Source organism: Oxyura jamaicensis, chromosome 8, assembly GCF_011077185.1.
Source record: "Oxyura jamaicensis isolate SHBP4307 breed ruddy duck chromosome 8, BPBGC_Ojam_1.0, whole genome shotgun sequence".
NCBI classification, from domain to species: Eukaryota; Metazoa; Chordata; class Aves; order Anseriformes; family Anatidae; genus Oxyura; species Oxyura jamaicensis.
This window is the reverse complement of record NC_048900.1, coordinates 6,418,541-6,430,978: the sequence shown is the minus strand read 5'-3', so window position 1 is coordinate 6,430,978 and position 12,438 is coordinate 6,418,541. Positions and strand designations below refer to the sequence as shown.

The 12,438-nt window shown below is 37.4% G+C and overlaps 2 long non-coding RNA genes across 5 annotated transcripts in view; one reads left to right on the top strand and one right to left on the bottom strand.

The window, feature by feature from the left end:
• Positions 1-12,438, bottom strand: part of LOC118170523 — a 64,613-nt gene that overhangs the window by 13,802 nt on the left and 38,373 nt on the right. The window contains exon 3 of one of the 2 annotated variants that reach the window (XR_004752756.1): positions 11,933-11,996. The exons of the other annotated variant lie outside the window; for it this stretch is intronic. This is a non-coding gene — a long non-coding RNA (uncharacterized LOC118170523). The remainder of the gene's footprint in view (positions 1-11,932; positions 11,997-12,438) is intronic. 2 annotated transcript variants of the gene reach the window in all.
• Positions 2,026-12,438, top strand: part of LOC118170525 — a 170,047-nt gene continuing 159,634 nt past the window's right edge. For all 3 annotated transcript variants that reach the window (XR_004752759.1, XR_004752760.1, XR_004752758.1), the window contains exon 1: positions 2,026-2,146. This is a non-coding gene — a long non-coding RNA (uncharacterized LOC118170525). The remainder of the gene's footprint in view (positions 2,147-12,438) is intronic.

Below are 12,438 nucleotides of genomic sequence, written 5' to 3'. Positions count from 1 at the left end.
ACATCCTCTTGGTGGTGATTGGCTGGGACTTCTGTAGTTTTAAAGCCCTAAGTGCAGGGAAAGAGTAGAAATTCACCATCTTTATGATGAGACAGACTTGCTAGAGTTTTACAGTTCTGAGTGGAAGTAGGGATAGTTATACCGGTCAAAAAAAAATAAATAAATTTACTTTGCAGATTATTCCGTGTCTCACAAAAATTAAGAACTAGCAGTCTTTCTTGCATTAAGGTTTCTTTGGGCCTGAAGTGTTTGTTATATGTTGTAGATGTTTGTCAGAGATGTGTAGTCAGAAGTTGAATTATGAACTTTGTCTGCATTCCCTTGGCTTTGGCACTGTGCCCAGGTTTTTTCCCCCCACCATTTAAGGGGAAAAAAAAAAAAGGTAATTTTGGGGCTTAGGATCTACTCATTCTTTTTTTTGTGTGTGCTTATTTTGAGCCTTTGTGTAACATAAGTATCAACTATTCAATCAGCATCTTTGAAAAGAGGCTGCCAGATTCCTCATGCAGAGAAGCTAAGCGATGCCAGGAATCAGTCACTCTGTGCTAAATATTGCTGCTGGCTCCTCTCCCTGTCTTTCAGACTCTGTAGAAGTATAATCCACTGCTCTTCAGTGAAAGGATGGCAGGATTTAAAAAAAAAAAAAAAAAAAAGCTCTGTGAAGTTGCTGTTACGTAACAAACACCTTGCCATCCTGCATGGTTAGGGAGTTGAACTTGTCTCAAATGGTATCAAGGTCTTTTTTCACTTTCTTTTGGTATCTTATATTGCACGGCATGCCTCTATGCGTAGCTACTGTTGTATTTGACATTCTGTGCTTCATTTGCCAGGGCTTATGTTTAGTGAATTTGGAAATTCTATTTTAAACAAGAAGTGTTTTGCTGCCAGTCAAGTCTAAATATCCCCACCAAATGGCTTTGCACGTGCGCACAACACCAACCGCACGATACCAGCAAAGCACTTCAACTGCACCCCGTTTCCACCACAGAGATGGTATCTGTGCAGTTAGCATACTGAAAACTAGAATGGTGTAATACTAAAACTAAAAGCAGGAAAAGCAAAGGTAATGTGCCAAAAAATCTCCACAATCGTGAATGTCTCTTCATGGCATTTCTAATTTTTATAGAATCCAGGGACCCTCCCAAAAGTATTGAGAAATTTGATGTATACAAAATAATAGAATAAGTTTTCTAATCACAGTTATTATAAGCAGATAATTGTTAGCAGTCACTTAAAACAACCATTACGAAAAAAAACAACCATTACAAAAGTAGCATAATGTAATCCTGATCAAGCTGTGTTATTTTGCTGAAACGTGTTCCACAGCTAGCCTAGGTGCTTAACTAGCACCCAGTATATAAATTAAAACCCTATCCAGTGCTTGTTTGACCATGGATGTGCCCAAAGCCCTAGGTCATCACAGTATCTGTCAGATGAATTCCCTGGTGCCTAGGCCAGGCTTGCCTTGGCCTCACTTCAGCACAGCTTGTGCAGCTGGCTTCAGGCACGTGCCACTTCCTGCCCCTGCAACTAGTTGGTCATTTGAGAAAACACTAAAGACAAGGGAGGTGGTTGTCTCAGTTACCATGCTGTAGCTGAGCATGTTCTCTGTTGCCAACTGAATACTTAATTGCTCTTTGCAATGTGTAAAAGTTTATGGAGGAGGCATTTGAGAGCATCCCTTGCATCAGTCAGCATACCCTGTAGTGGGTATGGGGGTAGACTTGTTTTCAAAATCTCATTGGTAAAGTTGGAGCTTGAATCCTGGTCCTCCATGACTTGGGCATGCCCTCCATTCCTTGAGAGGGAGGCAGCAAAAAGAGCCTACTCTTTTTCCAGTGAGGAGGAGAGTGAGTTCCTGGTTCTATCGCCATGATAGCAGGAGGCAGCAACATTAAATCCAAAGTTTCAAGGCTACAGTTTTAGACCTGTGACTCTCCTGCTCCTGTACCTAACTCTTCTTGTCCTCAACTAAGTGACTAATATATTCTTTGGATGTTCTGCTTTCCTCTTAGGCTGAACTTAGTATTTATCCTTACACTGAAGTGACAGCTCCTGGGTGGCACGTGACATGGCACAGCCAAGAAAACCGTACACAGGATGTGTTTGCTCCAGCTGAATGGTTCTCCAGGAAGACGTCTAGCAGGTAAATTAGAGCCACTGATTTACAGAGTCTGTCTCCATTATCAAACAAATTTGCTTTAGCTGCTAATTCTACACATCTGATGTATGAACCGTACACATCTTATGTGTGAACTTGCTGGCTGAAAATGTTAGCATCTGAATTTGAGGGTCTGAGAAGGGTTTTTAGTATCTAGATTAGCTTTTAGCCAAACCACACTGAAAGCTAACCTCAGAAGATAAATGAACATATATATGGAACTACAGAGTTCATTTCTATACGTTACTCTGCTAGCAAGTAGTTGGATGGCCTAGATGAAAAGAGAAAGCACGCTATCTTACAAGTTCTTCTCTGGAGTTAAACTGATGGGAAGTAGCTCTGGGATAAATTTGTTGTTAGTGGGAGCAACATATAGCCTATATATAACATATGGAGCTATATATATATAGCCTATATATAACACATAGAGCAATCATTCTCCTCTGTGTTTATCCCCCCTCCCGCAAAAAAGTCTTTAACCTTTGCTTTTACTAATGTTATAAACCCAAACCATGTATGGGACTCTTAAGCCTTGCAGATCTGCAGAGTTGAACCTTAAAAAGTGTTTTGCAGTTTTCTACTATTCTGAGTGTCATGTACTTGGCATAAGTCTATCTTCAAAAAGGATTTTTCCTTTTTAGAAAGGGATGCTTTTGAATAGGCTGCTGAAGGAGTTACCTGTGTTTTGACCTTCCTTATCCATGTTCACCTCCTTGAGTATGTTGTCAGATTTATTTATTACTGAAACTTCATGCCGATATTTCTTGGACTTATTGGCTTGTTCGGAAGATCCAAGTAATTGAAAACAATCTAGTTACTCCTCTCTAGATGTCTCTGGGGATACTTGGAAAAAATAATTATAAGGAAGTGCTATAGTATGAAGCTTGCTGACTGTCTTTTGATTTCTCATTTATTAATTTGATACAATAAAGGTGAACAAATGTTCCTTATGTAAAATGAGAGTAAAGAAATACAGAAAACATGTCTATTCTTGTGAGAGGTGTGGTGTGCAATGGCTTATGATGACATGCAGTTGAAGAGCTGTTATGAGCAAGACGGGTGGATGGATGCTGCCTAGTACAGGTTGGATAAAGCAACTGTTTCTGACTGTGCTTTTCTTCCCACCCCAGTAGCATTGTCCTTTTTTTCCTCACGTAAGGGAGGAAGACACTTGAGGAATACTGGTTGGCAACAAAAGCAGGCCTACAGCTGTACTCTAATGATAAAGCTCAGAAATATGTGCAACAATGCACTGCAAGAAGGGAGAAGGGGGAAATTGCCTCAGGAGCTATCCTTCTGTTATGAACCGTGTCAACGTAGATTGCATTAAAAGGTGTTATGTGTCTCTGGCTCGTGACAAGCTGGTGATTATAGACTGAAAATAATTCAGTCCACTGCTTATATAAGTTCTTGGCAAACTCATGGATACTTACTTGAGATATAATGCTATTTAGGTTGCTTGGTTTTTTCATCAGACAGTGTTTGCATCCATTTCTGAATTTCTTAGATGGTTGGAAAAAAAATAATCAAAGTTTGACCTAGATCTGGCAATGGAGGCATTTTTTCAGGACCAGAATGCAGACAGATGTTTCTATGGGTTTGGGAAGACTCCTTTTCTTATTTTTGTTGGAAGCAGAGTCTATGTATTTCTTGGATAAAAGATGTAAGGAATTAATCGTGGACCTTGATAATGTTTTGACTGCCAGGGACATGATTAAAAATGTGTATCAAAATTTGCAGATTAAAAATGGCTCTGGACAAGCTCAGCAAAGCAGTTCTCATATTATGCTGATTTATGCTCACTCTAGAGGGTATCTATGGCAAATTATTTTATTATAAAAGTAATTCATAAATATGGAAACTCTACTGTGGCAGCTTAATCTTTCTTCTAATTTGTTTAATTTTTATAACATTAAATCTACAACAGTATTTTAAAATCACAGGTGTCTTAGCCCTGCTCTAAGTTTCTCTATAGACCTATGCATTTGAGTCATTACAAGAAGTGTAAAGCCCAGAACCGACACCTTGTTTGTATTTAATTGTTCCATTTGGTCCCATCACATCTATGAATATAGCTGCTTGCTACTTGACTATGAAGGGAAACAAAATAAGTATGTCTGGATTTTTGGATATACAGATTAGGTATTACAGACAATTCTGCTACCCTGGCGTGTGTTTGAAAATGGGAAAAGGTGAGGCATTTAGTTAGAGAGAAGACAAGCACATCTGTGTGAAGTACTTAAACCAAATGAACATAAGGAGATATTTTATCAGGATTATCAGGAAATTCAAAATTTGGTCACTCTGCAAATGACTAAAAGTAAGCTGGTCTGAATCAAGCAAGGTATCTTTGAAACACTATCAATAGACTTTTTGTGTATCAATAGACTTTTGTGATGGTAAAATGTGAGAAATGATTTTTGCTGTCATATATTTTGTCTATCTGCTGGACTTCCCAGAGCAGGAACTTTCTATGTAGCTGCGAAGCATAACAGGGTCTATTTTTGCATTGCTTTCATAAAGGTTTTTCCTTCAGTGCTCCATAACTAATATCTGCTTGAAAGATATACTGACTTAGGCATTTAATTTTCTCTTTCTGTATGAATGCAGAAGAATACACGCACTGGAAAAGTATAATATCTATTTTATTTTGATACATCCTAAATTGAACATTTTTTTTTTCTGAATTCAAATGGAAGCTATGAAAATACAGATGTGAAAAAGTATTAAGTGGAATGTATTTAAGTGTTTATTTTCTGACAAGTGTTGAAATTTAGTCTAACTTTAAACTTCTTGCTGGCTTGTAAGAAGGGATACAGAGGGTACAGATCGTTCTCATTTGTCAGTTTTTTTGTGTGTGCTTGTGTTTAAATGCGTTCCTCTCCCTATTCTGTCAGTGATCAGTGAATTTCTATTAATGATGTCAGTACCAGTAAGTTCAAAAATGGACCAGATTTCAGAGGGGGGGATACAGGGGAAGCAATTCTAGTGTTCCACCCATGAACTCTTCTTTTTTTACACCTAAAATGCAAATTAGTCAGCAGTCAGTCATGAATTAAACCTGTTATGCAATATCATGTCTTTTGAAGCAGGTGTCTGACGAGAATGCCTAGTATTTTATCAATTACTTGAGGGCAAACGATCTCTATTGAACCGACTAAGGGAGTCAAACTCTATGCAAAGGATCTCCAGTTCTTAAATAATCAAACCAAGTACCTTTTAATAAATACTTGGAGGGTTTGTCATACTCGCTCATAGACAATGAATTGTTCCACAGATAGCTTTGGGCTATAAACAGTATGCTTTTCGGAGTTGGTTTTCAAAAGGACCTAATTTTACTTCACTTCCCATTTAACTACATTGAGAGTGAATTTTTATGTTCATTTTACCAACAGCTACCACTGAGTACTATCTGGTCAAACACGGCTTTTTATTATTATTATTATTTTGGTAAAAAGGCAACTAGAAGTTATGAAGAAAACCTGAATGCTACAGCTAAACTGTAGATGTTCTTCTACTTTAGTGGCTTATGTATAGAGTTGTTATATACATTTTTCAAGTTTTGCCTCAGTATTACAGACACATCAGCAGAGGCTGATATCTCCGTTCTTGACAATATTTAAGAATTGGTTAAACAGGGCAACCAGTGCAGGGTAGTGTCAGATTTTGCTCTGGTTTAAGCAGGGCATTGGGCTGCTTAAGGGACCTGGGGTCCCTTCCAACCTCAGTTACTTCAGGAGCCTCTCTAAGGTCAGTCACGCAGAGTATGCATCAATGAGGCTTGAAGGAACTGCTTCAGATGCACTTCTGGTGGTAAAAACATTTCAGACCGCTCAAGGCTTTAAAAAGTAGGCCTACTTCTACATGTTTTTGTCAGCTGTTGGAGAAGAACTTTTGTTTAAAAAATAAAATAAAAACAACGTCTGCATAACTTTCTCCAATGCCTGTAATGTATTTCCTTTGTTATTTAACTGTGAGGAGGGCTGGGGGGGGTGGGGGGGGGTTGTTTTGCTTTTATACTCTGTCCAATGTCAAATCATTGCAGCTTTGGATGAAGTTTAAAATGGAGTGCAGGGAAAAAGTAAAAGACATTACATTTCAGGGGAAAAATAAAAATAAAACAAGCTAGGTCAGTCGTAAAATACTGTTTTCTTTGCAATGGAAAGGCTACAGTTTTCCTTTAGGAAAAGTAGGGCAAACAATTTCAACGCTTCAGAAAAAAATGTGTGCTGACTTGGCCCTTCCCCCCCGTGGAAACAATTGTAAAAGCTCAGCTGAACTGGTGAATAGATTCAATTGCTCTAGATAATCTTGGTGAGTTTGTTACACACTCACAAAAGTGTATGGATTCCTGATATTTAGCTCCTCAGGGTTGAGGCTATGCATTTAATAAGCAATAATCATTATTAATTTTTATAAGGCATTAGAAATAAGCCAATGCTGAAAAAAAGGTCGACTGCAGTTTAATAATATAAATTGTTTGTTTCTTAGTGTGAACACTTTAAAGCATTGCTTTGAGGTCTGAGTGCTGGGGCTGATGAACAGCATACTTTAAATTGCAGAAAATAGGGAACATTATGAAATCTTGAAAATTCTTGCTTAAATAAATAATCCCTTTCATCTTAAGTGGAGCTGGCTGTCTGAGGGCTGCCAGCAGGGGACCAGCTTATAGGAGCAGACCCCCCAAAAAAGCAGTTTAGTGACACTGAAACAGCTTTCTTCTTAGCTTTTGAGATGAAAAAGCTTTAAACACAAGCCAAAAATCTGGATTCAGTACCTAGCTCTGTTAGTGACTTCATACGAGTGGTTTTAACTTCTTGGGGTTATTTAGAAAAAGGAATGTCTCAGGTTTTGTCACAAAATCATTTAGAAATTGAAATATTTGTGTTTGAGATGCTGTCAGAGGGCTGTTGCAAATCAGTATTTGTTGTGAATAACGATACATATGTCAGTACGTGCCTTTGGAAAATAGTGTTTCAGTACATCTGGAATGTATTATTGAAACTGGACACTAAAAGTACATGATCAGGTATTGCTTTTTAGTGTAATATTTAGTTTAGAAGTTAGCATAATGTGCTTTAATTAAACTGCCTCCCTAACAATATCCTCACTTTTCAGTTTAAATTCTCTATAAATGATTTTATCTAGTCCTAGTACCTCTAAAAATTTCATGGTTGTAAACAAGAGTCTTGGCTACGTGATGAATGATGAAGTACTGCAGTTGTCTGAGCACAAAATTTCAGTGGAGTCTAAAGATAGAATCATCTCTTGTATCTATTCTTTGGCAGAGAAAGAGGGTGATTGACGAGAAGTACAGCATATGAAAGAACAGTTAAAACACAGACACACTGACATTATAATACAGTGTCTCATCAGATGATGTGGTGTTTTGACTACATGGCTGCAGCGGGTCTATAATTTAAATGCCATTAATGGCAGAAGAAGCAATAGCGTGGAGACAGGAATACTGTAAAATCTCTGGGTCTGTACTTACAATGCAGATAAAATAACCCTTTGAACTTGTGGTGCCAAATGTTGTCCAAAGTTACCATTCTTCCATGAGGAAAGCAGTTTCTGTTTTTGTGGGGTTTTATTTCTTCCCCTTCTCCTAGCACAGCCAGCCATTTCTGTTTAGATTGCCTGGCTTGTAGTGCTACAAAGATCCCAGGCAAAGGGAGGCTGCTTGTATTTTGCCTAACCCATGTCCAGTTCACACATCCAGCACAGAATTCGCTATTGTGAATAGTCATGACTATGTTTTCTTTGTGCTCATTGGCTTTTGAATGTGCTTCTTTATACTTTCACTAGAGTGGCACACAGAACTAATTTCACCAGAAGCTATTGGTGTTTAGCTGTAACAGAGTTACACAGAGTCCTGTGACTGCATCCCAGCTATAATATCCCATTTGTTTCCACTCTGCTGTTGTAATGTTCCCTGCCTTTTAGTCTTGTTGTCCTTCACTTTGCTCTCATTTTTTTTTTTCTTTTCCTTTCAATTTTAAATTATAACTGACTTTGTTTTGCTTATTGGACTTAACTGTGGGTAAGGCACGTTTCTGTACCCTCACGGAAGCCAGACATTTAATGCACCTTAGAGTAATGTATGCTGTAATTGTTTGCCAAATTGGACTGAGTCTTTCCAGAAACAATTCCTGATCTTTGAGGACCTTGCAAAATGTGTACAATATGTTAATTGTGAAGCATTTTTAAAGTATGTATTTCAAAAGAGAAGAAATGCTGTGTAAGTGAAACTTGTTTAAAGTACTCCCCCATTTCTAGCAGGAGACGTTATTGCTTTACGCTCTTGTTAGAATACAAACAAAAGAATGAAGCCTTTGTAAATCGCATGTAGGCTTTTTTTTTCCTTTAGACTTGTTCATTGTATACAAGTCTGGTACTACACAAGGTATATGCTAGCTGTTTCCAATTTAGCCTAAGTGCATGGATTCTTTTAAAATATTCACAGTGGGCTAACAAATTTCAAATCCAGTTTATGTTCTCTGAGTAAATCAAAACGAAATAATATTTGGTATTTGCTAAGGAGATGGGGAAGTGGTTTCAGAAAAGTTTTCCTTTTTTTTAAAAAAAGTCTCAAATTCCAAGGGTGCTAAATATGTGTGCTTATGTATGACTTTCTCTTCTCACTTAAAAACAAATCACACCTAAAATTCAGTGCATGTTTCTCTACTAGAAAAATAATGAAATTAATCTATTTTATATTACTGAAGAAAAATAAGGCTGTGGCATTAATTTGGCCTGAACTTTAGCAGAATTTACTTACTGAAAATTTTCTTTACCTAGCATCTGTAATTCATGGTTACCTCTTTTGAAGTAGAGGTAACCCAAATCTTCCGAATCTGCGCTCATCCAAATGGCTTTCTCCTGATTCTGTGCAGTTATGTAACTGCTCAGGTTCTTTCAAAATCTAGTACTAGAATATGCCGAACGAACTCCTATGATTGCTTTGATTTTGGAAGGAATCTTGAGTAGAACAGGCAATAAAATGCACAAAGGTACATTGGCCAAGTGAAAGCAGCTGTTTGTGTTTCTTCCCTTCTGAATATTAGTGAAAAGGTTTTTGCTTAAGCCACTCTGCATGGCTACTACAATCAGTAGGTTTTAGTTTTGGTAGGGGGCAGAGGGAGCTCTTCAAAGAAATGTTTAGTGGCTTTAAATAAAGTTGCTTTGTCAGTAAGTCCAGGAATTTTAACTGGAAATTACACCTGTAAGTAATAAATCTGGGAAGGTTAAGTTTTCTATAAACTTCTAACAGCAAATGCAATGGGCATAACCTTGGAGTATGTTGGGGGGACTGCACGTTTTCTATCTTCTCTCTTGTAGAAATCATGGTTTTCTTTGTTATTGCTCAGAAGTGTCATGAGAAAAAAAAAATATCTTGGGCTACAGGTATTGAGGAAAAACCTGGCTTTCCTTTATTTCCTCTTCCTCTATTTGTTGCTAATTTCTTCTTTCATGCCAATGTACTTATGCCTCATTTTTAGCTAGTTTCACTTTTTGCTTTATAGCACAAAAGAAATCAATTGCAAACAGAAATGAGATCTACTGTTAGCTCTTACTGTAGGTTTTCTTCTCCTTGCTATCACAATGGAATCGTTACTTACAAAATCCTTTTTGATTAGCGTGATTGCACTCTCTCACTATGGCTAGTCATAGTAATTAAAACAGCCTAGTAAGTACCCACTGCTGAAAAATTGTGCAACTCAAGTAATTAGAGTTCTGACTTTGTGTGCTAAACTTCCCAAATTCTGTGTTTTGCAAACAGACTTGTGTGTCTATGCACATAGTTCCCAGTTTATCATGTGCAACTTATGCAGACGTGCAATCTACAAGTGTCAATTTTGGTTAGCTTTTGCTTATTTAATTTTTCTTTTTCCCTGTTGGATAAAATGAACAGAAGTACCTCTACATTAAAAATCAAATTTACATATGTCAAATGCTGAAAAAGTGTGATTGACTGCTTTGAAAATGCATAGATTTTTGCTCTTTTTTTTTTTTTTTTTTAAAGTAATGGTTTCTTAGCACCCATGTTGCCAACAGCTTTGTTGGTAGGCTAGTGTTTCCTTCCCCAAATTACTGAAACCCACAGAAAATTAAGATTTACCTAGAGTTTAATTACCTATGCTGAAATCTCCTTCAAGCTAGTGGAAGTGGTTATCAGAAGAGTAAGTCTGGAAGAGCTTAGGAGTATCATAACAGCTGCTTCCAAAGCGAAGTGCTAATACCTGTGAAGGGTCACAGACTTTGAAATAAAAGCCTGGTGTTTTCAGATCATGGATGTAGTCTTCAGCTATTTAAGTTACAACTTGTTATAGTAGAAAACTTAGGGTAAATAATGAAGAAAAAATTACAGCATCTTTGTATCATCTTCCCCGCTATACTTGGCCTTCATGTTCTTCATACTGCTCAGAGGGATTATGTATAAATATTAGAAAACTATTGCAACAGCATAATCAGTAGAAAAAATCAGTTTCTGAGAAGTGGGAAAATAAATTCTAAGTAACTAAAAGACTCATCCATTAACTAATAATTAAGTTTGAGAGCATTTGGTGATGCTAGGAAGGTGTGCATGCATTCCACACAGAACAGACTGTACTATTTAAGTACTACCCAGTACATATAGTCCTGCAGGAATCAGCAAAGATAAATGAGTAGTAATACATTGTGAGCCACAATTCCCTCACCTAACTGAAAAAAAAAAAAGTGGGGGTAAAGTGTGCATGTGTGCCACAGAAAGCTAGAGAGGGCATGATAGGTACTTGTCTTGTACTGTTCTTATAGTAGGAAGTTAATCTTGCCTGGCTTCATTTACCTGATATAGACTGAGATTGTAGGTGATCACTGTCCTGTCATATAACAGGGTTTGGTTGAAGGTACATGAGTAATTTTTCTTATGTTTATTGCCAAAAAGCCTTTGCAAGGAATAATGTGAAAGCATAAGACAACAAAAAGAAGTAGTGGCTAGCGTTTTTCCAAACTGTTTTTCACTTTCCTAAAAGTAAGATCAAAACATCTGTTAGTGAAAACACTCTAGGGGTGTGTTTGGTTTAAAACAAACAAAAACACAAAACATCTTTAGGTTTCGCACTACTTAAGAAATAATTTCTTAACTTCTGAAATAAACCATTCTCCACGCTCAACTGTGTTTTAAATACAGAATGAACATGCACAATGTCTCCATGTCATGCAAGCATATGATATACTCAGGTAACTTTTCTAAAAATAATGCTTTGAACACAAGTAATCCTTCAAGAAGCCAAAATGGCTGTTCGTTTTCTAAAAGCCCTGAGTATATTCTGTAACAATTAAAACCCTGAAGAGAGCACAGTTCGGTTCCTGAGGTAGCAGTGCACTCCCAGCTGCCATCATGAAAACAGGATCCCAGATGCTCCTGTTTTGCTGTATGGAGTGGTGCTGTAACTGTTGGACAGCAAGGATACGATTTGACAATCTGATAAGTTATCTGTTGAAATACTTTCAATACGGCTGTAGCGATGTGGATTAAGCATGTGAAATAAACCATTATCTTGGGAAGCAGTCTTTTAAATGTATTCATATTACTCGAGTGAGGGCAAGCAGTAGGTAGGTTTGAGAATATAATAATGGCATCTTGAATCCCATGTAAGGGAAGAATTGTCTAGTACCTAACGAGACAAAGTAGAAAAGATAATGATCAAAACCTTTTATTCGTCATGCTACTTGCTTTAGTTGTGATTACATTGTGTATGTAAAGGAGAATTAAAACCCACTTACGGAAGTGTATCTAGATGTTCAGCTCCAGTGTTTCTCCCACTCTGTTCTTACAGGACTCTGAAAGCTTAAAGTTTGAAAGAATGCGAGAACACTAACAGTGATTTTTTCCTAGTTTTTAGCATTATTTCAGAACATGTTCTACCATGGTTGAATGCACATGTGCTCAAATTCCTTTACGTTCCTGTCTGGGCCAGGAGCTGGTCCTGGGTTCTTTCCACACCTAATTATTCCATTAAATATTATGGATACTCTTGTTTTGGATTTTGTTTTAACTATTGCTTCAAATCATTTACATAACTTGAAATGCCTTAGTAGGCAGCTAATCAATGGCAGGAAGTTTTGTAGGTGCTGTCACTTGTGTAGATGTATCTAATGGTAGCTTCCTGTGTTATCTGTGGATACAGAACGATGTGGGAAAGTGAAGGTGGTGGTGGGGCACAATTAACCTTATTTTTCTCTCAATAAATAAGAAAATTTGGAGAGGTGTTAAAGGGAGGGAAAACTTA